Source organism: Triticum aestivum, chromosome 4B, assembly GCF_018294505.1.
Source record: "Triticum aestivum cultivar Chinese Spring chromosome 4B, IWGSC CS RefSeq v2.1, whole genome shotgun sequence".
NCBI classification, from domain to species: domain Eukaryota; kingdom Viridiplantae; phylum Streptophyta; class Magnoliopsida; order Poales; family Poaceae; genus Triticum; species Triticum aestivum.
In genome coordinates, this window is record NC_057804.1 from 490,951,480 (window position 1) to 490,961,960 (window position 10,481).

Consider the following 10,481-nt stretch of genomic DNA (forward strand, 5'->3'; position numbering starts at 1 on the left):
ACTAGGGAATAAGGAGTGGTGAGAGCCTAAGCTTGGGGATGCCCAAGGCACCCCAAGGAAATATTCAAGGACAACCAAGCAACTAAGGTTGGGGATGCCCCGGAAGGCATCCCCTCTTTCGTCTTTGTTCATCGGTAACTTTACTTGGAGCTATATTTTTATTCGCCACATGATATGTGTTTTGCTTGGAGTGTCAATTTATTTTGTTAGTATTTGCTTGCTGTTATTTAGAATAACTTTTTGCATCTTTATTTTCAATAAAAATGTCAAGGATAGCCTTTACCATGCTTATTTTGCAAGTATACATGTTGTTGTTCGAAAACAGAAAGTTTACCACAGTTGCAAAAATTCGCTAGAAAAGTTAGACAGTGATATTGTGACACGCGGATAATTAAGCTACAGTAACCCTCTACTAATGATGCCACATCACCTCGGCTACTGTTGTTAAATCTCGTGTTAGTTCAAAGCCGGTACAAATTCAAATTCGAAATAAAGTCAAACATCAAAAGTTTTCAAATATTAAAACCAAAATGTTCGGGTGGTGCCAGTTAGTGCTTAGGTGATTATGATGAAGAAATCCACATCTTTATATAATGTATAAATGCACTAAAATGATTTCAACGGTAGCCAAAAAAATTATTTAAATGCCTTTGGTATTTTATAAAATACTAAACTATTTTATTTTGGGTTAAAACCTTTTGTGGCAGAGGGTTATTTTGAAACGTAATTTTAGGAGCTATTGTCATATTTTACTAACAAAATAAATAAATAAATAATAACATGGAACTAAAATTAAAATAGAAAATAAAAAAATAACTAAAAAAAGAGGGGCACCCCCCCCCCCCCCGTGGCCCGACTGGCCGCGCACCCAGCCAGCCCACCTGGCCCAACCGGCCGCGCCTCACTCCCTTATCCCCTCACCCTCCGCAAACCCTAACCCATAACCCCACTCCCGCACGACTCCCCTTTCCCCCTCGTCTTCTCCCTTGGCGTCCCCGATCCAGATCGGGCACAGCCCCGCCGCCCACCGCCGACCTCCGTCGCCGAACCTCGTCGCCGCCGTGCTAGCCCCCGATGTCGCCGCCTCGTCCCGCCACCACCTCGCGGACGCCACCTCCCCGCCGGGAGCCACCGCGTCGAGCCCCGCACCGCCTTCTTCCTCCTCGGCCCCGTCGAGCTTCGCCGTCGATTCTGGCACCTTCGAGCCTTCCGCGAGCCCACTAAGCACATCTGCAGGCTCAATGTGAGCTCCGCCACTTCCCCGATTATTCCCGAGCTCGGATTCGAGCTCGAGCACCTTACTGCCGCTGCATAGCTGTCGACGCCATCGTGACAGAAACCGCCGTAGCACCGCCGTCTCGCTCGCCCATGGACGCACTGGAGTTTCTCCACGCACGTGTTCTCCCTCCCGCTCGCTGCTACTGCTCTACAGCGCCCTCACCGCGCACCCATCGGTCACCCGCGCCGGCCGTCGCGCCCGCACCTTGGTGCTGCTTTGTCGCCCCGCTGCCTGCTGTGGTGCTGCTGCCCGCGCCCTGCTCGGGTCGCCACCCGCGTGGCCCCTGGCCGTCGGCGCTCGCGCCCGCGAGCCCTGTGGCTCTACTCTGCTCCACCCCCGTTAACCCGGGCCCGATAAGCCCCCTGGCCAAATGACAAGGGGCCCCACCCCAGACTGAATTAAAAAAAGGAGTTAGAATAAATAAATTAGTAATTAATTAATTAGTTAGTTAATTAAGTTAATTAATCCTATTTAACTAATCTAATTAAAATGAATTAACCTAATCATTTAGTTAACTATTTAACCATGCACAATTAACCTCAGACTATGACGAATGGGCCCCACGTGCCAGGGTTGACCTAGTCAACCTGTAGACCTACTGACATCTTGCTGATGTCACGCTGACCCACTAATTACCTTTTCTAATTAATTAAAATTTGTTAATTTCAAAATTGAATTAAAACTTTACAAAATCATATAAAATAAATCGTAGCTCAGATGGAAAACTGTGTACATGAAAGTTGCTCAGAACAACGAGACGAATCCGGATATGTAGCTCGCTCGTCTGCCACACCTCCCTAGCATAGCAGACACACAACTTTCCCCCTCCGGTTCACCTGTACGAAAACGCGAAACACCGGGGATACTTTCCCGGATGTTTTCCCCCTTTCGCCGGTATCACCTACTACCGCGTTAGGGCACACCTACCACCGCTCATTGTCATGTCATGCATCGTCATGCTTATGTTTGCATTGTATTTACTGTTTCTTCCCCGTCTTCTCTCCGATAGACTATGAGACCGACGCTGCTGCTGCCCAGTTTGACTACGGAGTTGACGACCCCTCCTTCTTGCCAGAGCAACCAGGCAAGCCCCCCCCCTTGATCACCAGATATCGCCTATTCTTCTCTATACTGCTTGCATTAGAGTAGTGTAGCATGTTACTGCTTTCCGTTAATCCTATTCTGATGCATAGCCTCACTTTGTTGCTACATCTGTTGATACCTTACCTACAATCCTAAATACTTATTATAGGATGCTAGTTTATCATTTGTGGCCCTACATTCTTGTCAGTCTACCTTGCTATACTATCGGGCCGTGATCACCCAGGAGGTGATCACGGGTATATATTATACATACATACTATACAGATGGTGACTAAAGTCGCGACAGCTCGTTGAGTACCCGCGGTTGATTCACGAATTGGGGGCTGAAAGGACATACTTTCCCGACGGTCCTCTGTGTGGATCTTTGTGGCGGAGCGACAGGGCAGGTTGAGGCCACCTAGGAGAGAGGTGGGCCTGGCCCTGGTCGGCGTTCGCAGGTTGCTTCGTTATGACACGCTTAACGAGATCTTGGTATTTGATCTGAGTCTGGCCACTGGCCTATGCACACTAACCAAATACGCGGGAAAGATATGGGCACTCGACGTCGTGGTATCAGCCGGAGCCTTTGTGACGTCAGCGACTAAGCGGCGCGCGCCGGGTTGGACCGCGTAACGCAACTTCCTTTGTAATGGAGGTTGCTAGGTCTGCTCACCGGCCGCGTACGCAACGTGCAGGTGTACAATGGGCGATGAGCCCAGACCCCTGCGCGCATAGGATTTAGACCGACGTGCTGACCTCTCTATTGTGCCTAGGTGGGGCTGCGACGTGTTGATCTTCCGAGGCCGGGCATGACCCAGGAAAGTGTGTCCGGCCAAATGGGATCGAGCGTGTTGGGTTATGTGGTGCACCCCTGCAGGGAAGTTAATCTATTCGAATAGTCATGTCCCTTGGTAAAAGGATGACCCGGAGTTGTACCTTGACCTTATGACAACTAGAACCGGATACTTAATAAAACACACCCAGACAAGTTCCACAGACAACCCGGTGATCGCTTTTCCACAAGGCGACGAGGGGAGGATCACCGGGTAGGATTATGCTATGCGATGCTACTTGGAGGACTTCAGTCTATTCTCTTCTACATGCTGCAAAATGGAGGCTGCTAGAAGCGTAGTCTTCGATAGGACTAGCTATCCCCCTCTTATTCTGGCATTCTGCAGTTCAGTCCACTGATATGGCCTCCTTACACATATACGCATGCATATGTAGTGTAGCTCCTTGCTTGCGAGTACTTTGGATGAGTACTCACGGTTGCTTTGCTCCCTCTTTTCCCCTGTTTTCCTCTTCTTCTCAATTGACGCAACCAGACGTTGGAGCCCAGGATCCAGATGCCACCTTCGATGACGACTACTACTCTGGAGGTGCCTACTACTACGTGCAGGCCGCTGACGACGACCAGGAGTAGTTTAGGAGGATCCCAGGCAGGAGGCATGCGCCTCTTTCGATCTGTATCCCAGTTCGTGCTAGCCATCTTATGGCAACTTCTTTAACTTATGTATGTACTCAGATATTGTTGCTTCCACTGACTCGTCTATGATCGAGCACTTGTATTCGAGCCCTCGAGGCCCCTGGCTTGTATTATGATGCTTGTATGACTTTTTATTTGTAGAGTTGTGTTGTGATATCTTCCCGTGAGTCCCTGATCTTGATCGTACACGTTTGCGTGTATGATTAGTGTACGATTGAATCGGGGGCATCACAAGTTGGTACCAGAGCCGACTACCTGTAGGAATCCCCCTTCCACACTCCTTGGCCGAAGTTGAGTCTAGTCACTACAACACTTTTACTAACATGGCTGTGAGTCTTATAGGCCCACGTCGCCATTGGGTGGTATTGGGATCTTTTATTCCTCGTCTATACTCTGGGACTCTTATCTCTCTTCTACTCGGGTTAAATGGTTTTGCTAACTCTAACTCTAGGTTCTCGTAAATACTTTCTCCCGGAGAGCCCCTTCATTCCAGATGATGGTCTGCTTCACCAGAAGATTCCGAAGATACTCTTCGATATTCTCTCGAGACTTTGTGCCCACCACTTTTGCTATTCCCGACCGCCGATAAATCCTTATGGATAACTACTTACACTTGCCATTCATACGATCATCCCCCGCTGATCTTGTTATTACAAGATACCTCGAAGTTTTCTCTATTGTTCCGAGAATACTTTGTGCCTACTGCCTTGCAGTTCTTTGCCCCATGAATACCCCTACAAATAAATCCTCGCACTTGTCGAGTATCCTCTCATCCCCAGTTGTTCATGTGTTTCACAAAAGTCTTCAAAATACCATTCGATCTTCTGAAAATCCTCAGGAGCCTTTTGCTCTTGAAATTCTTGCTTACTTGCATTATGGTTAATCCCATAAGTCTAGTAATCTTATTAACATCCTTTGTCATTATCAGTTTGAGTCTGTTGGTTCAATATGTTGCGGTTGCTCGCAATCCTCAACCAAATCAGAGAATTCACCCTTCCGGCTTAGACGCCAATTTTAGACAGGAGTTGGTTCTCGACCAATCAAATTGTTGTTGATTGTACCCCTAAGGCTATTCAACTTATCCATCCCTAATCAGAGTGTTGCTTCTGATCCCTTGAATTAGAAATCATAATTCCTTTGCATTTGTGCTTTGAAATGGTCAGTTGCTTCTATAATCCAATGCCTTTGCATTGTTTCTTTCGCCGGTTGTGTGGCGATACTCACATCAGCTCTGTTACGGACCATCAGGTCATTTGTTGAATTATCATACGACAGTGTCCGTTGTATAAAAAAACCTCGAGAAGTTCTTTCCCTGATAACTAATGCCATTGATAAATCATATTCTCTGATTTGGCCAACCATGCTCTGCTTGGAGCTGGTGACATTTACTCTTGTAGCTGGTGGCATATGTTTATAAGATAACCCGATGGGTTGAACCTATGCCTTCCTTAATATGTGTGAACTCGGAAGTTTTCACGAGTCATACTCTTTTGGTATTTTGGCAGATAAAATTTCAACATTACAACTTCTTTGAAAGTGAGAAGAGAATGAAAGGTTATGCATTGGAGAAGTGGGAGTCGACCTTGAACTTTGTGTTCATGCCCATGGACACGATGTAGATCGTATCATTAAAGCTTCTCTTAAATTAATTATTCCTTTGGTATAAGTTCATATTATATCTGGGATCTAGTCTTATGCAATCATGGTTCCGACCATGTTCTCCTTTAAATACCATTTCTCGTGCAAGTTTAAGCACTTGTCTTCTGCAGAGCAATACCCCAGTTGTTGGAGAACGTTGCAGAAAATAAAAAATTTCTACGCTTCACCAAGATCAATCTATGGAGTCATCTAGCAACGAGAGAGAGGAGTGCATCTACATACCCTTGTAGATCGTGAGCGGAATCATTCAAGAGGGGGATAGCTCAACCCGGTGGTCGTCGTACAATACCGGTGACCCCCGAAACTTTCCCGGTGGCCGAAACTGGACTTCCTATATACAATTCTTCACCTCCAGACCATTCCAGAACTCCTCATGACGTCCTGGATCTCATCCGGGACTCCGAACAACTTTCGGGTTACCGCATACTAATATCTCTACAACCCTAGCGTCACCGAACCTTAAGTGTGTAGACCCTACGGGTTCGGGAGACACGCAGACATGACCGAGACGACTCTCCGGTCAATAACCAACAGCGGGATCTGGATACCCATGTTGGCTCCCACATGCTCCTCGATGATCTCATCGGATGAACCACGATGTCGAGGATTCAAGTAATCCTGTATACAATTCCCTTTGTCAACCGGTACGTTACTTGCCCGAGATTCGATCGTCGGTATCCCAATACCTCGTTCAATCTCGTTACCGGCAAGTCACTTTACTTGTACCGTAATGCATGATCCCGTGACCAAACACCTGGTCACATTGAGCTCATTATGATGATGCATTACCGAGTGGGCCCAGAGATACCTCTCCGTCATACGGAGTGACAAATCCCAGTCTCGATCCGTGTCAACCCAACAGATACTTTCGGGGATACCTGTAATATACCTTTATAGTCACCCAGTTACATTGTGATGTTTGGTATACCCAAATCACTCCTACGGCATCCGGGAGTTACACGATCTCATGGTCTAAGGAAATGATACTTGACATTGGAAAAGCTCTAGCAAACGAACTACACGATCTTATGCTATGCTTAGGATTGGGTCTTGTCCATCACATCATTCTCCTAACGATGTGATCCCGTTATCAATGACATCCAATGTCCATAGTCAGGAAACCATGACTATCTGTTGATCAACGAGCTAGTCAACTAGAGGCTCACTAGGGACATGTTGTGGTCTATGTATTCACACGTGTCTTACAATTTCCGGATAACACAATTATAGCATGAATAATAGACAATTATCATGAACAAGGAAATATAATAATAATCATTTTATTATTGCCTCTAGGGCATATTTCCAACAGTCTCCCACTTGCACTAGAGTCAATAATCTAGTTACATTGTGATGAATTGAACACCCATAGAGTTCTGGTGTTGATCATGTTTTGCTCGCGGAAGAGGTTTAGTCGACGGATCTGCGACATTCAGATCCGTATGCACTTTGCAAATATCTATGTCTCCATCTTGAACATTTTCATGAATGGAGTTGAAGCGACGCTTGATGTGCCTGGTCTTCTTGTGAAACCTGGGCTCCTTGGCAAGGGCAATAGCTCCAGTGTTGTCACAGAAGAGAGTGATCGGCCCCGACGCATTGGGTATGACTCCTAGGTCGGTGATGAACTCCTTCATCAGATTGCTTCATTCGCTGCCTCCGAGGCTGCCATGTACTCCGCTTCACATGTAGATCCCGCCACGACGCTTTGCTTGCAACTGCACCAGCTTACTGCCCCTCCATTCAAAATATACACGTATCCGGTTTGTGACTTAGAGTCATCCAGATCTGTGTTGAAGCTAGCGTCGACGTAACCCTTTACGACGAGCTCTTCGTCACCTCCATATACGAGAAACATATCCTTAGTCCTTTTCAGGTACTTCAGGATGTTCTTGACCGTTGTCTAGTGTTCCATGCCGGGATTACTTTGGTACCTTCTTACCAAACTTACGGCAAGGTTTACATCAGGTCTGGTACAACATAATAGACCCTATAACTGAGGCATAGGGGATGACACTCATCTTTTCTCTATCTGCTGTCGTGGTCGGGCATTGAGCTGAGCTCAATTTCACACCTTGCAACACAGGCAAGAACCCCTTCTTGGACTGATCCATATTGAACTTCTTCAATATCTTATCAAGGTATGTGCTTTGTGAAAGACCTATGAGGCGTCTCGATCTATCCCTATAGATCTTGATGCCTAACATGTAAGCAGCTTCTCCAAGGTCCTTCATTGAAAAACACTTATTCAAGTAGGCCTTAATGATGTCCAAAAGTTCTATATCATTTCCCATCAAAAGTATGTCATCTACATATAATATGAGAAATGCTACAGAGTTCCCACTCACTTTCTTGTAAACGCGGGCTTCTCCATAAGTCTGAATAAACCCAAACGCTTTGATCATCTCATCAAAGCGAATGTTCCAACTCCGAGATGCTTGCACCAGCCCATAAATGGATCACTGGAGCTTGCATACCTTGTTAGCGTTCTTAGGATCGACAAAACCTTCCGGCTGCATCATATACAGTTCTTCCTTAAGATAGCCGTTAAGGAATGCCATTTTGACGTCCATTTGCCATATCTCATAATCATAGTATGCGGCAATTGCTAACATGATTCGGACGAACTTCAGCTTTGCTATGGGAGAGAAAGTCTCATCGTAGTCAACCCCTTGAACTTGTCGATAACTCTTAGCGACAAGTCGAGCTTTATAGATGGTAACATTACCATCTGCGTCCGTCTTCTTCTTAAAGATCCATTTGTTTTCTATCGCTCACCGATCATCGGGCAAGTCTGTCAAAGTCCACACTTTGTTTTCGTACATGGATCCTATCTCGGATTGCATGGCTTCAAGCCATTTGCTGGAATCTGGGCCCGTCATTGCTTCTTCATAGTTCGAAGGTTCACTGTTGTCTAACAACATGATTTCCAGGATAGGGTTGCCATACCACTCTAGTGTGGAACGTGTCCTCGTGGACCTACGAAGTTCAGTAGTAACTTGATCCGAAGTACCTTGATCATCATCATTAGTTTCCTCTCTAGTCGGTGCAGGTACCACAGGAACATCTTCCTGAGCTGCGCCACTTTCCGGTTCAAGAGGTAGTACTTCATCAAGTTCCACTTTCCTCCCACTTACTTCTTTCGAGAGAAACTCTTTCTCCAGAAAGGACCCGTTCTTGGCAACAAAGATCTTGCCTTCGGATCTAAGGTAGAAGGTATACCCAATGGTTTCCTTAGGGTATCCTATGAAGACGCATTTTTCCGACTTGGGTTCGAGCTTTTCAGGTTGGAGTTTCTTGACATAAGCATCGCATCCCCAAACTTTTAGAAACGACAGCTTAGGTTTCTTTCCAAACCATAATTCATACGGTGTTGTCTCAACGGATTTAGACGGTGCCCTATTTAAAGTGAATGTAGCTATCTCTAGAGCGTATCCCCAAAATGATAGCGGTAAATCGGTAAGAGACATCATAGACCGCACCATATCCAATAAAGTGCAATTACGACGTTCGGACACACCGTTACGCTGAGGTGTTCCAGGCGGTGTGAGTTGTGAAACAATTCCACATTTCCTTAAGTGCGTAAAAATTCGTGACTTAAATATTCTCGCCCATGATCTGATCGTAAGAACTTTATCTTTCGGTCACGTTGATTCTCGACCTCATTCTAAAATTCCTTGAACTTTTCTAAGGTCTCAGACTTGTGTTTCATCAAATAGACATACCCATATCTACTCAAGTCGTCAGTGAGAGTGAGAACATAACGATAGCCTCCGCGAGCCTCAACACTCATTGGACCACACACATCAGTATGTATGATTTCCAACAAGTTGGTTGCTCGCTCCATTGTTCCGGAGAACGGAGTCTTGGTCATTTTGCCCATGAGGCATGGTTCGCATGTTTCAAATGATTTGTAATCGAGAGACTCTAAAAGTCCATCAACATGGAGCTTCTTCATGCGCTTGACACCAATGTGACCAAGGCGGCAGTGCCACAAGTATGTGGGACTATCGTTATCAACCTTACATCTTTTGGTATTCACATTATGAATATGTGTAACAACACGTTCGAGATTCATTAAGAATAAACCATTGACCAGTGGGGCATGACCATAAAACATATCTCTCATATAAATAGAACAACCATTATTCTTGGATTTAAATGAGTAGCCATCTCGTATTAAATGAGATCCAGATACAATGTTCATGCTCAAAGCTGGCACTAAATAACAATTATTGAGGTTTAAAACTGATCTCGTAGGTAAATGTAGAGGTAGCGTGCCGACGGCGATCACATCGACCTTGGAACCATTCCCGACGCGCATCGTCACCTCGTCCTTCGCCAGTCTCCGCTTATTCCGCAGCTCCTGTTTTGAGTTACAAATATGAGCAACCACACCGGTATCAAATACCCAGGAGCTACTACGAGTACTGGTAAGGTACACATCAATTACATGTATATACATATACCTTTAGTGTTGCCGGCCTTCTTGTCCGCTAAGTATTTGGGGCAGTTCCGCTTCCAGTGTCCGCTTCCCTTGCAATAAAAGCACTCAGTCTCAGGTTTGGGTCCATTCTTTGGCTTCTTCCCGGCAACTGGCTTACCGGGCGAGGCAACTCCCTTGCCATCCTTCTTGAAGTTCTTCTTACCCTTGCCTTTCTTGAACTTAGTGGTTTTATTGACCATCAACACTTGAAGTTCCTTTTTGATTTCCACCTCCGCTGATTTCAACATTGAAAATACTTCAGGAATAGTTTTCACCATCCCCTGCATATTGTAGTTCATCACAAAGCTCTTGTAGCTAGGTGGGAGCGACTGAAGGATTCTGTCAATGACCGCCTCGTCTGGGAAGTTAATGTCCAGCTGGGACAGGCGGTTGTGCAACCCAGACATTTTGAGTATGTGCTCACTGACAGAACTATTTTCCTCCATCTTACAACTGTAGAACTTGTCGGAGACTTCATATCTCTCGAC